General features: G+C 44.2%; 1 protein-coding gene and 1 pseudogene across 3 annotated transcripts in view; both read left to right on the top strand.

Annotated features, from left to right (window-relative positions):
- Window positions 1-15,949, top strand: part of TGFA (transforming growth factor alpha) — a 116,509-nt gene that overhangs the window by 41,761 nt on the left and 58,799 nt on the right. The window lies entirely within an intron of this gene.
- LOC109498500 lies at window positions 1,436-5,314 on the top strand (annotated as a pseudogene).

Below are 15,949 nucleotides of genomic sequence, written 5' to 3'. Positions count from 1 at the left end.
AGGGAGGGAAATCAGATCGTATGGAAAAGCCTTTGAAGGCGTTACTTGTTTGAGAAACAGGTAGAATGTGGATCAGCCAGCAAGCAAGAGATCTATTGATTGCTCATCTCCCCTAACAAAAGCTTTTCAGAACTGCAAACTGCTTCCCCGTTCCATTGTCTGGAGTTTTCCCATGTGGAACCGGAGTCGTTCTAAAATTAGAAGGCTCACGTGCTCTACCCAGGTACACAGTTCGCCGTTCCAAGTAAGTGTCTGTAGCACAAGACACGTGGTGTGCTTTAGTTCGGGGGGAAAAGCACATACAACTGAGTGTGGCAGGACTTGCCTGCTGCAGAGAATGTTTGGAGGAAAGTGGGGCCTCGGGAGAGAATCAGGGATTCTTTCCTTTCCTCTCTAGGATTTGTCCGTGTCATCCAATTCTTCATTTGAACTTCTATTTTTTGCAAAGGAGACTATGCCAGGGGAGAGGGAAGGTAGCTCAGGGTGGTAGACAGGCCAGAGGATGTGGAATCAAGGATTATAATTCTGACTCACTAGCTGCGTAGCCTTAGTAGATCTCTTCAGTCCCCCTGAACCATCAACAAAATTAAGGAGGGGGATTAGGCAGTATCTTTTCAAACCCTGAGTCACAAAATCACTTTAGTGGATCACAGCCAGCAGTTTCAAAAATGAAATTAAATAGCTTAGAATAGACAATTTTAGAGTGAAGGAAGGTCAGGGAATGATTCATGAGAGTCTTGTTTTAGTTATGAATGGGCACATACTGACTGGCATTCTGCATCATTTACTTGTATAAACTATACCTCTATTGTACCCTCCATAATCTCCAGATTTATTTCTTTAGTATGAGAACTTGGACACTTAAAGTGCTATAAATCTTTCTAAACCTGTATATTACCCTCCCCATCATACACCTAGTTTTTTATAGCTGACTTGTTCACCTCTAATTTAAAGCAGTTCTTTTAATCTATTCACCTTTATCAAGTCTTTCCAAAACAGTGAACTTACAATAGAAACAACCACTTATACACAGACAATTCATTAGTTTATGTAATATATAATTAAGTTACGTAAATACTGTGAGTATAACCAACATAAACAGGTTTGGGAACAAAACACAAATGTCCTGTGGGTAAACAGTTGGCTTACCTGGTAAAAATAGAAATGGGCTGGTAAACCAGACTAGCTAACTCACTACGTTTTTGCACGCTGATCTAGATGATTTTAGGAGAGAATGGGGCTATGTAAATCAGGGGCTTGGTTTAAGCCGAGCTCAGGTAAGAGACCATCTGCCATCTTCAAAAGAAACAAGGCAAGCGACGCAACTTGTGGATTTTTATAAACATCAGGGCCCATAGAAGGCTTCCTCTTCTCCCACTTCTTAGCTGTGGACATTTGTTAGCACACATTGATTGAGTACTACCTCCTCCTGGGCATGGGGCTAGGCCCTGGGGATACGTGTGAGAAGTAAATGAGCCCTGCCATCAGAGGACATAGGGCCGGTAGATAAAAGTGGATGATTTTTACATCTCAGAGAAAAGCGTCAACAGAGACAATCTACCAAAATGGATTTCTTTGAAGAAAACACCTGCTTTTGTTATATTCAGACTTACCTTTAAAAAAAAATTTTTTTTTTAATTTTTTAATGTTTATTTATTTTTGAGAGAAAGACAGACAGAGTGTGAGTAGGGGAGGGGCAAAGAGAAAAGGAGACACAGAATCCAAAGCAGACTCCAGGCTCTGAGCTGTCAGCACAGAGCCCAATGCAGGGCTCAAACCCAAGGACCGCGAGATCATGACCTGAGCCGAAGTCGGACACTTAATCGACTGAGCCACCCAGGAGCCCCTCAGACTTCCCAGTTTTAATCAAAGTTCCACCTTCTACTTTTTATTCTCTTTGTTAAATTGTGTCTTGCTCCTTTTTTCTTTTTTTCCTGCATCCACTGTGAGCACGAAGACCTTGTCAGCCATCACTCCAGGAAACATCAACATCTCTCTGAAAGGCCCCGCTGTTATTGTGAAGGGCCCCAGAGGAGCCTGTGGAAGGACTTCAGTCACATCAGTGTAGAACTCAGTCTTCTCTGAAGGAAAAAAGAAAAGGCTCCGGGTTGACAAACAGTGGAGAAATAAAAGGGAATCGGCTACCGTTCACACTGTCTGTAGTCATGTACAGAACATGATCAAGTGTTACACTGGGCTTCCATTACAAGATGAGGTCTGTGTATGCCCACTTCCCCATCAACGTCGTTAGTCAGGTTAATAGTTCTTTTGTAGAAATCCAAAATTTTTTGGGCAAAAAATACATCCGTGGGGTTTAGACAGGGCCAAGAGTTGCTCATTTAGTATCTCAAGCCCAGAAAGATGAGTTAATTCTTGAAGGAAACAATGCTGAACTTGTATCAAATTCAGCTGCTTTGATTCAGCAAGCCACAATGGTTAAAAACAAAGCGGAAAATTTTTGGATGGTGTCTATGTTTCTGAAAAAGGAAGAGTTCAGCAGTCCAATAAATAAGATCTAGGTTGTCCAGCTACAGAAACAGCAAAATCCTGGCTGATTCCTCAGCATTTTGATATTTTAAATGTGGAATAAAAGCTATATATTGATTTGAAGGGGGAAAATTTGCATCTTGCTCAGCGTGGCCCATGGTACTGAGCTGGCTTTCCCTGTGATTGGTCATTCTCCTGACTCTGCCAGGCACCTTGTGTTGCAAGAACAGAAGCTGACTACACATCAGCGTAGGTAAAAGGGGCTTGATTTTTAAGGGATCGGCCCTCACAGAATCACTGGAAATGCTGCACAGCCTGGCCCAAGGAATGCAGGAGCCAGGGGATCCTCAGCTATAGCCGTTTGTACACCCTGTACCTACTGCAGAGATCATTCTATACCAACTCCTCCCATCTCTGTGCCTCTTAACTCAGAGTCTCCAGAGGGAGAATCAGGTTTGTCTTGTCTTCCTTGGTCAAGCGGTCACCCAGCTGCTGTGGTCAGGCTGGGAGAGGAATTACCTCTGGCTAATGGGAATATAGGTGATTTTAATTTCCTTTGTACTTTCCTATTTTTCTATCATGTCAGCAATGGGCATATTTTAATACCATAATCAGGAAAGGGGTTGGCTAGATTTTTTAAAGGACAGAAAAGGCAGTAGCTCCTGTCTGTTCGCAGGTCTGTGGGTCAGCATGGATTGAGCGCAGACACGTCTGTCTTGCCCGGCGCCTGCTGCTATCACTGAGTCCCAAGTGGTGTTGCTGTTTCTGGAGCATGGGGACCTGCCCTCCTGGCCTGCTTGAGGGCTGCCTGCTCCCTGCAGCTTGAAGCCTACACTTTGCTCCTCGGCACAGCAGGCCCTGCAGAGACCTTGCTGTTTGGAGAGATGGGCCCTGATAGGACAATCACCAGTTCACCTCCCAGTTCTGGGGGTGCTTCTCCAAACTCTTCTCCAGTAGCCCTTTGGCTCCTAGATCTTGATCTACTTTGCAGAAATGCTAAGTACTTGATACCTCTGAGTTTCAACAGAGAAGGGGGGTCTTTCTGGGCTCCTGGCCTTGGGGCCAGTCTCTAGAATGTGAGACTCTAGAACTAGACAGGCTAGGTTCAAATTCTACCTCTGCCCCTTACTAGCCGTGAGACCTTAACTACTTAACCTGTCTATACCTCAGCTTCTCTATCTATAACATAGGAATGGTCGTAGCACCTGCTCGTAGGGTTCTTCTGACGATGAAGAGCTTACACGGCAAGCACTTGAAGCTGTGTGGGCATACAGTAGGTGCTCGAAGTGTGAACCGCTGTTGCTTCTGTGCTCAGTATATGATTGGTGATGTGCATAGTGTGAAGCAAGACCTGTATCCTCACACTGCTTTTACCCCCTGGAGTGGCATCCTCAGGCAGTGGTTCTCATTTCTGTGTGTGTAAGAGTCCTCCCGGTGACTGCTGAAGCTCCAGTTCCGGGGCCCCGCCCCAGTGTGGTCCAGAAATCTGCACTTTTAGTCCTCAGCCACATGGTGCTAAGGCCCAGTGGGAAGAAGCCAATGGCACTTGACCTCGTAGGCTACGGTGCGTTCTCCTGAGGGCAACGGCACTTCCCTTCCCTGGAACTCTCGCTCTTCCTCAGCTGGACAGTGCTGGTTCTGGGAGTCCACAACAGACTTTCTAGCATTCACTGGAGAGCTTGGTGAAGAGGATCAAACACCTCAGAACTCAGCCCATCACCTCAAAAGATCCTCTTTCTCATTATCTTTGCCTCTAGTGAAATGATGAACATGATAGCTTGGGATAAGGGATCAGCTTTATTTTCTGAGAGCCCAGGCACAAGCCTCCAACTTCTGAGTTTGGGAACAGCCTGGAGGGTCCAGTTATTTACTAATGAAGGGACCTTTGGCTAATCCAGCCAGGCTCAGATGTCCTCCTTAGCAGGCTCAGCAGCTGTTTGATTTGCTGACTCCTTCCAAATCTTTCTTCTTAATTTCCTGACTTGAAAGTTATGGCCTTACTCTTTTATCAGGATGTGTAATGGGAGGTAATTTCTATATCTGGACATTTTTTTCAACAGGTTGCATTTACTAAGATGTTTCTTGAATGCCAAAGCATACTAGCGCTGTTTTAAACGAGGGGAAAAACAGATAAGCTGAAGTAGAATAGAGGTCTGTCTTAATTCTGCTCACATGTTGGTGCCATGTAGCCTGGGGTTCAGAAGGGGAACCTTTTTCTTCCCAACTGTCATTTGGCAGCCGGGCTGAGAATCTCTTTTTCTGGGCCTTTTTGCATCCTGTCTTTGGGGACTTGGGATATAATGAACACCTCTCCTTGCCTTACACAGTACGTCTCAGAAAGGCATTTTTAGAATCTTGAAAGGGGAAGGTGTTAGATCTTGCTATGAAGTCTGTCACAGTGACTCTTCCTGGTGTTCTGAGGCAGGACAAATGGCAATAGAATCAGGAATCACACAACACTCAAGGGGAGACTTGATAAAATTCTGGGGCTAGCAGGCTTTCCACCTGATACCCTGTTAAAGAAACACAGCCCAGCACAGTGAAAGGCTCTAGAAACCCAGACGCTCATCCAACCAAAGGACATTCATATTGCAGTTGTCATTACACACAGTTTCCCAAGGTTAGTACTCCCCAACCTTTTCCAGAATAAAGACCCAATCTGAACATCAAAAGTGTGTGACACACCACAGTGAGGTACCATTTCATACCCGTCAGAGTGGCTGCTATCAAAAGACAAGAAATAACAAGTGTTGATGAGGACGTGGAAAAAAGAACCTACTGGTGGGAATGTAAATTGGTGCAGCCACTATGGAACACAGTATGGATGTTCCTCAAAAAATTAAAAATAGGGGGTGCCTGGATAGCTCAGTCAGTTGAGTGTCTGACTTTGGTTCAGGTCATGATCTTGCAGCTTGTGAGTTCAGGCCCCACATCGGGTTCCGTGCGGTCAGTGGAGAGCCTGCTTTGGATCATCTGTCTCCCTCTCTCTCTGTGCCTGCCTGTCTGTCTGTGTGTGTGTGTCTCTCTCTCTCTCTCTCTCTCTCTCTCTCTTAAAAGAAACATTTTAAAAATTCAAAAAATAGAAAAAATACAAATAGAACGACCCTACGATCCAGCAGTTCTACTTGAGTATTTATCGGAAATGAAAACACTAATTCGAAAAGATATATACACCTCTGTGTTCATTGCAACATACTTCACAATAGCTAAGATATGGAAACAACCAAAGTATCCACTGATGGAAGAATGGATAAAGAAGAGGTGTGTGTGTGTGTGTGTGTGTGTGTGTGTGTGTGTGTGTGTGTGTAAGTATGTACACACACACACATGCGCACACACATACACACACACACAGTGAAATACTACTCAGCCATAAAAAAGAAGGAATTCTCTCCATTTGCAACAACATGGATGGACCTTGAGGACATTATGCTAAGTGAGCTAAGCCAGAGAGTGAAAATGCTATATGATTTCACTTGTATTTGAAATTTTAAAAAACAAAACAAATGAACAAATAAACTCATAGATGCAGAGAACCAGATTGGTGGTTGCCCCAGAGGAGGGCACTGGCAAAATGGAAGAAGGGAGTCAAAAGGTACAAACTTCAAGTGTTAAATAAGTCATAGGGATGTAATGGATGGCATGGGGAATCCAGTCCATAACATTGTATTTCATATTATGTGACTTTATATGGTGACAAGGGCTACTAGACTTACTGTAGTGCATGTTTCACAGTGTATACAAATACTTAGTCACATAGATAGGTGTTTCTTAAAAGAATCTTTTTCATAGATTTCTCTAAAACAACAGTGTTATTAGGCATATGAAACACAGGGGAATAAACCTGTAGGACCCCAAGCTCACACAGCCCATAGGGATGAAAACACAGTCTTCCCAGGCTATGTGCAGTGCCCCCACTTGCTAGCTGCCTGGGCTGTGTATCCAGGGGGGGGTGGTTGCTAGGTTAGAAATTCTCACATTATTCAGAGCTTATGCTTTCCTTGATTTCAGCTTCTCATTAGCAGGTGAGGGAATTATGCCTTTTTTCATCTATTTAAGTTTGGCTTGATGGCAGGGTGCTTAAAATAAAAATCCTATGAATCTGATAGCACAGTGGTTGCAGTATAGTCTAGAGCGAAACAGCCGTGGTGTAAGCCTTAACCGTGCCCCTTGAGGACTGTGACCTTGGGGGAGCTCCTTAACCGCTCTGTGCCTCAGTTTCCCCATCTGTAAAGTGGAGACAACAACTGAGCCTACCTCATAGGGCCATTATGAGGATTAAATGAGATGACCTATGTAAAGCATTTGAACAGTGCCGGGTGCATAGGAAGTTCTGTGTAAGTATCTGTTACATGAATCTTTTTGTTTAGATTTACAAAGACAGAGTGAGAAAGCAGTAATGTTTGTGTGAGAAATGGTATCTGAAATACCAAGATGGCCTGAGACAGTTGGTGGCAGGGATGTGATTAGAGTCTGAAGGCGTACCAGTCCGAGGCAGGGTCAGCCTCACAACTCAGTGCTGAGGGGCGTGCCCTTGACGCACAGTGCAGGTCAGAGGAAGCCCCATTTTGCCACTGGGAAGTGATGTTCTAGAACCTGCCCCTCCAGTAGATGCTGAAAAGTGCAGCTTTGCTTTCAGAATTACGGCACCCAATGCAGAGGAAACGGTCTGCCCCTTTGGTGACAGGGGAAGCATGGGATGGTGTGCTCTCTTTCTGAGCGGTGAGATTTAGGAGGAGCAGAGGGAAATTGGAGAGCCACCATGTGGAAATGCTGGAGGTCAACCAAGGCACCAGAGGGTAGAGAAGGTTGAGAACTTCTTGGCTTCCTGTGTCAGGTGCCTGACACGTGTCACAGGACCCCAGAAGGGAAAATGGTGTGGTCACTTGCCCGAGGATCTCACATTCTCTCTTGCTACACGGAAGCCCTTGGACACCGTTGTTTGAAGTCTGAACAGGCTGCTGTCACATCATGGGCAGGGTTCAGGGAGAAGATGATGATCACATGTAGGGACTATTTATAGTGATTTATATGAGAACAGTGCGCTCCTAATTCCCCTTTTGATTGTAATGATTTAAGAATCTAAGTGGGAGCACAGGTTAGAAATGCATAAAGATGGGAAAATAATTAGACAGTTAAGCCGAGAGTATACCTAATTGAGGAGCTGAAGGTTGGGATTCAGTGGCTCTTAGGATTAACCATCCAGGTGACAACGTGGAAGAAAATCCTATCTTTTCAAAAAAAGAAAAACTAGTTCTTTGGTACCCTTGAGAAAGGGGATATTATACTGGAGGGATCTTTGGCCCAATTTGAGTTGAATGTATCTATCTAACTTCTTTTCTTTCTTTCTCTTTCTCTCTCTCTTTCTTTCTTTCTTTCTTTCTCCCTTTTTCTCTTTGCTTCAGGATTCTTATGTTAAGAATAGTTTAAGATTCTTGTGATTGAACGTGAGGACTTACTGTGGAGGGCTGTGCTGGGCACCAAAGACAGACAACGGACAGCCCCTGCCCTCGGGGCCTTTAAGTGGGGGGGGGGGGGGTGAGGGATAGAACTGCAAAGGGTAACCTGACTTAGATGACTGTCCACTAGAATTATAAATCGAGCAGTGGCAGGAAGGGCCCACCACGGGCTGTCCTGCCTGAGGGGACTGAAGAAGGGCGCTGCAAGGCTGAATCTTTCATCTGTGCTCCGCTGCGGGGAAGGTCTTCCTGGTTTGGAAATCGCTTCAGCCATGACGGAGGGCTTGAGGATGTGTGTTGAGAGGATCCTTGATGGATTCAGAATCCAGGATCTCTTGTCTGTGAACCATGGAAAGGAGTACAGCCTTCCAGACCGTTTTTTAACAAGTTAAGTTTAGTGTTTGTTAAGGATTCCGAAACACAGTGAAACATCTAGGCCTCCTGTTACCCATATGCACGTTGGCATGTCTTGTGCCGGTTATGCCCACAGTTGGCTTCTCTAAAAGGACGAAGGGCACTTCTGATTAGGAGAGAGCGGAGGAGGCCCCCCGACAGCCTGTTTTCACGGCGCTTGGGGGAAGGAGCTCAGCTGAACAGGTCTTCCCCCGCTGCTCGTCCCTCTTCAAGTTAAAATTCTCAACCTTGGTTAAAGAGTGTTGATACTACTGAGCTATCCAAATAGTGTACTCTTGTAAAAAAAAAAAAAAAGTCTTAAAAGGTGTGCTTTTGCCGTTAATACTGCACATTGACTTATTTTCTTAAAGTTGGCTTAAGTACTATAATTTGTGAGTAAATATAATCTCCTGAACCAAGATGTTGTTTGGGGAGAGGGCTTTGACAATGATAATATTTTTAAATATCCCTGTATTTTTATTGGTGTTCAAAGGCTTATATAGTTACAAATATGATACATGGAGGATACTGAGTTCTTGTTTTGTTTTTAAGCGAATGAGTGCCCAGTGCTCAGTGTATCCTCCTTGAAGAAAGTACTTTTTTTTTTTTAAGTAAGCTCTACACCCAGCGTGGGGCTTGAACTCACAACCCCGAAATCAGGAGTCGCATGCCCCAATGACTGAGCCAGGCAGATGCCCTAGAAAAGTGTGTCTTTAGAAGCCTCTGGCAGCTGTCGAGAGCTGCACGGTTCAGCACTGCAGCTACAAGTGGCCACGGAGCGCTTACCACGTGGCTAGTCCAAACTGAGGTGTGTTAAAAATATACAATGTACACTGGATATTGAAGACTGTTTCTTCATGCTTCTTTTTATGCACTCTTATTAATGTTTATATTGGTGGCTTATTGAAATGACACTATGTTGACTATGCTGGGTTAAATATTCAAATCCATCTCACTCTTTTCTTCCCCCCAAAGGTGGCTTCTAGAAAGTGTGAAATCACCTAGGTGGCTCACATTTGTTTCTACCGGACAGCAGGGCTCTAGAACCTTGCATTACCTTTGTTCCCTCTCACTTCCCTCCATCCCTGAATGCCAGCCCCTTGGGCCATCTCTCCACAAGCTCATCCTGTTGTTTTGCGCCAACTTAGCTGTCTAATGCTTTCTTGCATAGCTGTACCCATGAACATGCTCTGCTTAGGCTGTGTTGACTTGTCCTTTAAGATCTAGGTCCTATACCTCCCCTTTCACAAAGCTGCTCTGTCTATCTTCAGGCAAAATTAATTTATCCCTCTTCTGTCCCATCCCCTTGTTTTTTTTAAATATTTAGTATTTCCCCCTGCTGCCTTTTCTCTTCTGGTCTGCTCCTAGAGGACAGGAGTGCCTGCCTTATTCTTCTGTTTCTAAGGTGAACACTTAAATCAGTGCCTGACATGGGTGAGTGCACAGTAAAAGTTTAACGAATCAATGAATCCTCTCTCCCTGAGCTCAACCAATTTCTGTATAGAGACCTGAAACACACACGCACACGCAAAGACATGAAACACAGGAGGTTAACCCGGCATTGGGCTTACTTCTAAAAGTGGAGGCCACAGGCTGCTAGCATAAGAATCACCCCGATGTTTACAAAAAGTAATATTACCGGACTTCAGACCAACAGGTTCTGTCAGGAAATGTTAGGTTGTGCCGCAGTGACACACGTCATTACCTTCATAGCAAAAGTTTAATTCCGAGTGTACTGTGGGCCCTGGGTCACCCTCCGGGGAAACTGATGATTCAGGTTAGACCTTCATATCAGCAAGAGGGATGTAAGATCTAGTGACAGTGGTTGACACTCTCACCCAGATATGTGTCACTTTTTTTAGTTTTATTTTTCATATTTGTGAGAGAGATCGAGACCGAGCACGAGCAAGGGAGGGGCAGAGAGATGGAGACAGAATCCGAAGCAGGCTCCAGGCTCTGAGCTGTCAGCACAGAGCCCGACGCAGGGCTCGAACCCACGAGCAGCGAGATCATGACCCGAGCTGAAGTCGGACGCCCCAGCGACTGAGCCACCCAGGCGCCCCGATATGTGTCACTTTTTAGTGTTCACCTTTCATTGCCTGAAGCACTTATGTGGCTATTCCAAACTTCCAGAGGTTGAGGAAGACCAAGACTTCTGCTTGCCTAGAAGTAGAGAGACGTGTATATTGCTACACAAGCCTAATATGAATCTCGAAGTGAGGTCCAGGAATCTACATTTTTAATTCCCTTGGTGACCCACATTCACACTAAAGTTTGAGGGCCACTGGGTAGGCCAGGAGTTCTCAACCTTAGCTGCTCACTATAGTTGCCTGGGGAATTTTAAAAACACTGAGGCCCTAGCCCTACCCCCAGAGATCCTAATTCACAGGGGCTAGGGGAGAGGCCAGGCATCAGTAATTTTTCAGTCTTCCTAGGGAATTCTAGTACATGTCCAGGGTGGAAAGCCATAGGGGTAAGAAAAAGAGCAAAGACCTTTGAATCCTGACTATAATACTGACTAAGCCTCAGTTTGCGTATCTGTCAACAGTAGTGAAGATCAAACAAATGTGAAAATATTTGTTAACTACAGTATTGAACAAATATTGGCTATTATTACTCACTGGCAGGTATGGACATTTAGATAAACTGGGTTTGTATACACTCTTACATGCACATGCCGTTTACTCCCTCCCCCACACAAAGCCAGGGAAGAAGGAAAGTGTCCTCTCCACCTCTGCCTTCTGCCTCCTCTTACAGTCGTTAAATGGGCCGTCCCTTCTCCCTCCCTTCTGCTGATGTTGCTGATAAAGGGGAGAAAGGGAAGGAGAAAAACATCTTCCCTGCCTCTATCTTCCTCTCCATGGCCTATTCCAGAATCCTTAGCCTAGGGCTTTTGTTCTGCCATAGCCTTTCCAAGGCCCCTTCCCCTCACACTCCCTTCAGTCCAAGGCCTGTGTCTTATGCCTATAATTCATTACAACCCTATTTCCAACCTCTTCCCGTAGCTCATTCCCCACTGACCCCCAGTCCCATGCCAGGACAGACAGCAAGCATCATGGCCCTGGGGGAGGCCCTTTCCTGCTCTCCAATAGGTCGAGCAGCATAGGAAATCCATATACTCAGAAAATGGGTCTCCAAGGCATTGTCCCAGAGCAGTGTCATTGGGACTGGCAGATTCGGCAGCTCTGTGTTTGAGGGGTAGGGTAATACCAGCTCTTTATAATATGTTGTTTCCTGTGATTTAATATTTGGTGTTAGGTTAGATCCTGAGGTCTAACAACTGGTTTGCAAACAACTTCTTGAAATGCCTCTGGTCTGTCACCTGGAAATTGCCTCAGAAGTAGGCTTTCTTTAGTTACAAAAATACCACATTGCCTTTCTTCCATTGACAGAGCTAAGAGTTAATGCTGAAGTAAGCTGTTTTTAATTATTTTTCCTCTCATGTCCAACAGTTTTCAAGTCAGAACAATGCACGAGTCCCTCGCAGGAAATAAATGCAATACTGCTGATAAAAAATACAGATTTGTGCATGTGATGTGAATCGTGGGCTTATAAAAGGATCGAACGAATCCCTCAGCCTAAACAGCTGTGATATTATAGATCCTGGGAAATGATTCTTACTGGTATGACTAATACCACTGAGGTCCTTGGCAGTGGAGATTTGATGTCCATCATCAGATTTTGGCCACCCTGGCCTGTCCAAAAGCTGGACCCCACTTCCTTCCTATGCAGCAGTCAGAGCCTCCCCGCTACCATGGGCTCTTAATCGGAAGTCAGCGGGGCTGGAATGCAGTGTGCCCAAAGGGAAAGATGCTCAGGGAGCTTGCACTTTGTCAGCAGGGGCTGCTGGTGCAGCTTTTCCCTATTCCACCTGCCACATAGGTGCAGTTTTTTTGGGTTTTTTTCATTGATTTGTGCCTGACATTAGGTCTAAAATCGATACTGGAGACTCATTGAATGAAACAGAAATGCTTAGCAATCTTAAAATGAGCCTCTGTATGTCTCTGTGGTATACTTTCTTGCAAATGACATAGTTGAACACGTATTTGAGTTTCAGATTTAAATTACAATCCAGTGCAGTATCTCCATGTGTCACCATGAGTTATAAGAACAACAGCAGGGGTGCCTGGGTGGCTCAGTAGGTTGAGTGTCTGACTCAGTTTCAGCTCAGGTTATGATCTTCCAGTTCATGGGATTGAGCCCCGTGTTAGGCTCTGCACTGACAGCATGGAGCATGCTTAGGATTGTCTCTTCTTCTCCCTCTCCCTCCCTTCCCTCCCTTTCTGTCTCCGTCTCTCTCCCCGCCTTCCCCCACTCACTCATGCTTTCTCTCTCTCTTTCCCTCTCTCTCTCAAAATAAATTAATTAATTAAAAAAAAAAAAAAAACAGCAAAAGCAATGTGCTTTCAGAGTAAGACCCAGGCAGTCTCCTGCTGCATGCATCCCCCGCCTCCCCTCCCCGGCTGCAGCTAGCCGATCTGTCCTCCTTCCTCTCTGTACTCCAGCTCTCTGGCATCCTTTCCTTTTCTCCCATGTGTTGGACACCTCTCTGTCTCTGGGCTTCTGCACTTGATACTCCTTCTGCCTAGGATGCTCTTTCCCCAGTTGTGCCCTTCGGACCTCAGATCTGCTTCCCCTTCTCAGAGACATCTTCCCTAATGGTAACATCCTACAGCGGCTCTCTGTTCCACCTCTGTTCATGTCAATTCCAAGTGCTCACTGCTGTCTCTAACGCTTTCATTATTTCATTTGTTTGTTTACTTATCATTTGTCTGCCTCCCCCAGTAGACCTAAGTTCCTTGAGGGTGGTGATCTTGTCTGTCTGGTTCATTCATGTAGCACCCAGTACAGTGCTTGGCACACAGATGGCACTTGATATTTGAGTGAGTGAATGAATTAATACCGAGCCTGGCCCAGTGCTTTACATCATGTTTTTATAACATTCACTATTGATACATGAGGAAACTATGGCCCAGAGGGTTTTGAATTAGTAAAAATTAGTAAAAAGAGGTCAGAATTAGTAAAAAGAGCTGAGATTTGAACTTAGTCTACCTGCCTGCAAAAGTTTGTGCCACAGTCGGGTCTGAAGTTACGGTTCAATCTTAAATTTTTGCCTCATTCTGTAACTTTGTAGATTTGTTAGTAATAAGTATTTTGCTTATTCTTATGGCTTAAAACTTTTTGTCCATGGGCCATGAAAACAGGTCATTTCCCATAGTTTTGTGCAAAAGAACTCGGTGGTAACAAAGAAATACTCCGGCAGAAGCATATTTTGGGAAGACTTGCAGACATCTGCTTAAGCGTGGGGATTTTGGATGATTCTTATTTGAGAAGCAAAGCATGTCTTAAAGTCTAGTTTTTGGAAAACAAAACAATAAAGTAATTGTGGCAGCAAACAGAGAGCAGAGCCAAGCTCCAGACAGCATCGATGAGCCTCTGGTAGCAATCCTGCCCCCAGCGACAGGAGCTTCTGGGGCTCACCCACGTGGCCGTGGAGGGCAGCTCCGCCATGTTGCTGAGATCCGTGCAGCACCTGACTCTGTAGACTAGGCGTCTGACAAAAGGTGCTCAGTAAACTCTGGTTGGAAAGGAAATAAATTGCTGCTTTTATAAACTATACAATTACATACCTGAGGAATACAAACTACCAGAATGCCTAGCAGAAATATTAAGAGTATTTAGCAGGGTGCAAGTAAGAAAATTAACAATACGTGGTTTTCCTATACACCAGTTAAAAATATGCTGGGGAAGATCACCTTCAAGATGGTTGTGAAATAGACTGTAGACTATGTAGGAGTGAACTTCAGAAGCTGTTCAGAATCTATTTGAAGAACGCCATAAAACTTTCCTTTTGAGATAATTTAACTAAATACGGGAACCTGTGCCTCGATAGGAAAGTGCAATGTTCTAAAATTGTTCGTTCTTCCCATTATTACTTTAGAAATTTAAGTGAGTTCTAGTCTTTCAGAACAGGTAGCAGAAATTTGACTAAAGGTTTCTAAAGTTTGCCTTCATAAATAAGGCACAAGAAAATGTTGATTTGAAAAGTAGAAGGAGGGGTGCCTGGGTGGCCCAGTCGATTAAGCATTCACCTTCAGCTCCAATCTTGATCTCATGGTTTGTGGGTTCGAGCCCCACATCGGGCTCTGTGCTGACAGCTCAGAGCCTGCTTGGGATTGTGTGTCTCCCTCTCTCTCTGTCCCTCCCTTGCTCGTGCTCGCAGGCGCACTCTCTCTCTGTCAAAAATAAACATTAAAAAAATTGTTTTAAAGAAAGGTAGAAGAATTTGTACTATCAAATATTATTAATCAATAATAGGGGCACCTGGGTGGTGCATTTGGTTAAGCGTCCGACTTCAGCCAGGTCACAATCTCGCAGTCCGTGAGTTCGAGCCCCGCGTCAGGCTCTGGGCTGATGGCTCGGAGCCTGGAGCCTGTTTCCGATTCTGTGTCTCCCTCTCTCTCTGCCCCTCCCCCGTTCATGCTCTGTCTCTCTCTGTCCCAAAAATAAATAAAAACGTTGAAAAAAAATTTTTTAAAAATCAATAATATAAAACTGCTTTAATTAAAACTTTGTGACACCAGCACAAGAATAGATCCATTCAAGTCAACATGGAAACCTCCGGAAGAGAGCCAATCACACAAAATAGTTTGATGTGATACAAAGTAGCATTCCACATCCCTAGTGGAAAAGAGGGAAAAGGTAACAAATGATTCTGGGGTCATAGGCTAAACATTGAAAAAGAAATAAAGTTAAATAGGATAGGCTAATGACATTCTTAAAAAAGTTCTAGGTTATGGGAATATTTTTTAGTGGAAGTGTAAAATTTCTCTAAGAAAATATAGGTGAATATTTATATAACTTCTAAAAGAGGGGACTAATCAGAACATTGAGGACAGAAACCATAATGGAAAATAGGTACATAAAAATTATAATGTTCTGATCATCACCCAGAAAAACACAAAAACACTGTAAAGAAAACCCATGGGCAATATTTGCCAATATTTGAATCCTAGAGAGGAGTCCTATCTCTAATAACAAAGTACTCTAGGGGCACCTGGCTGGCTCAGTTGGTTAAGCGTCTGACTCTTGATTTTGGCTCAGGTCATGATCTCAGGGTTCGTGAGTTTGAGCCCCACATCGGACTCAGTGCCAACAACACAGAGCCTTGCTTGGGATTCTCTCTCTTTCTTTCTCTCTCTCTCTCTCTCTCTCTCTCTCTCTCTCTCTCTCTCTCACACACACACACACTCTCTCTCTCTCTCTCAAAACAAATAAACATTAAAAAAATAGCAAATTACTCTTACAAACAGATAACAAAACTTTTAACACACCAATAGGAAAACAAGCAAACTATTTGAATAAGTAAGTCACAAAATAACAACTGTGACCAACAGACATTGGAAAAGATATCTAGCCTTGCTAGATATCATCAAAGAAATGCAAATTAATGTGAGATATCATTTTCACTGATCAGATTAGCAAAGATAAAAATAACCAACTTGGTTGATGAACAAAGTAGATAAGGTTGGAGACTGGTATTGTTGGGTGTGTAAATTGTTACAGCTTACATGAGCCATTTGTTCATATTCATCATAAGGCTTTAAAAT

This window comes from Felis catus, chromosome A3 (genome assembly GCF_018350175.1).
Source record: "Felis catus isolate Fca126 chromosome A3, F.catus_Fca126_mat1.0, whole genome shotgun sequence".
NCBI lineage: Eukaryota > Metazoa > Chordata > Mammalia > Carnivora > Felidae > Felis > Felis catus.
Note: the sequence above shows the minus strand (reverse complement) of the source record. Positions and strands in the feature narration are given on the sequence as shown.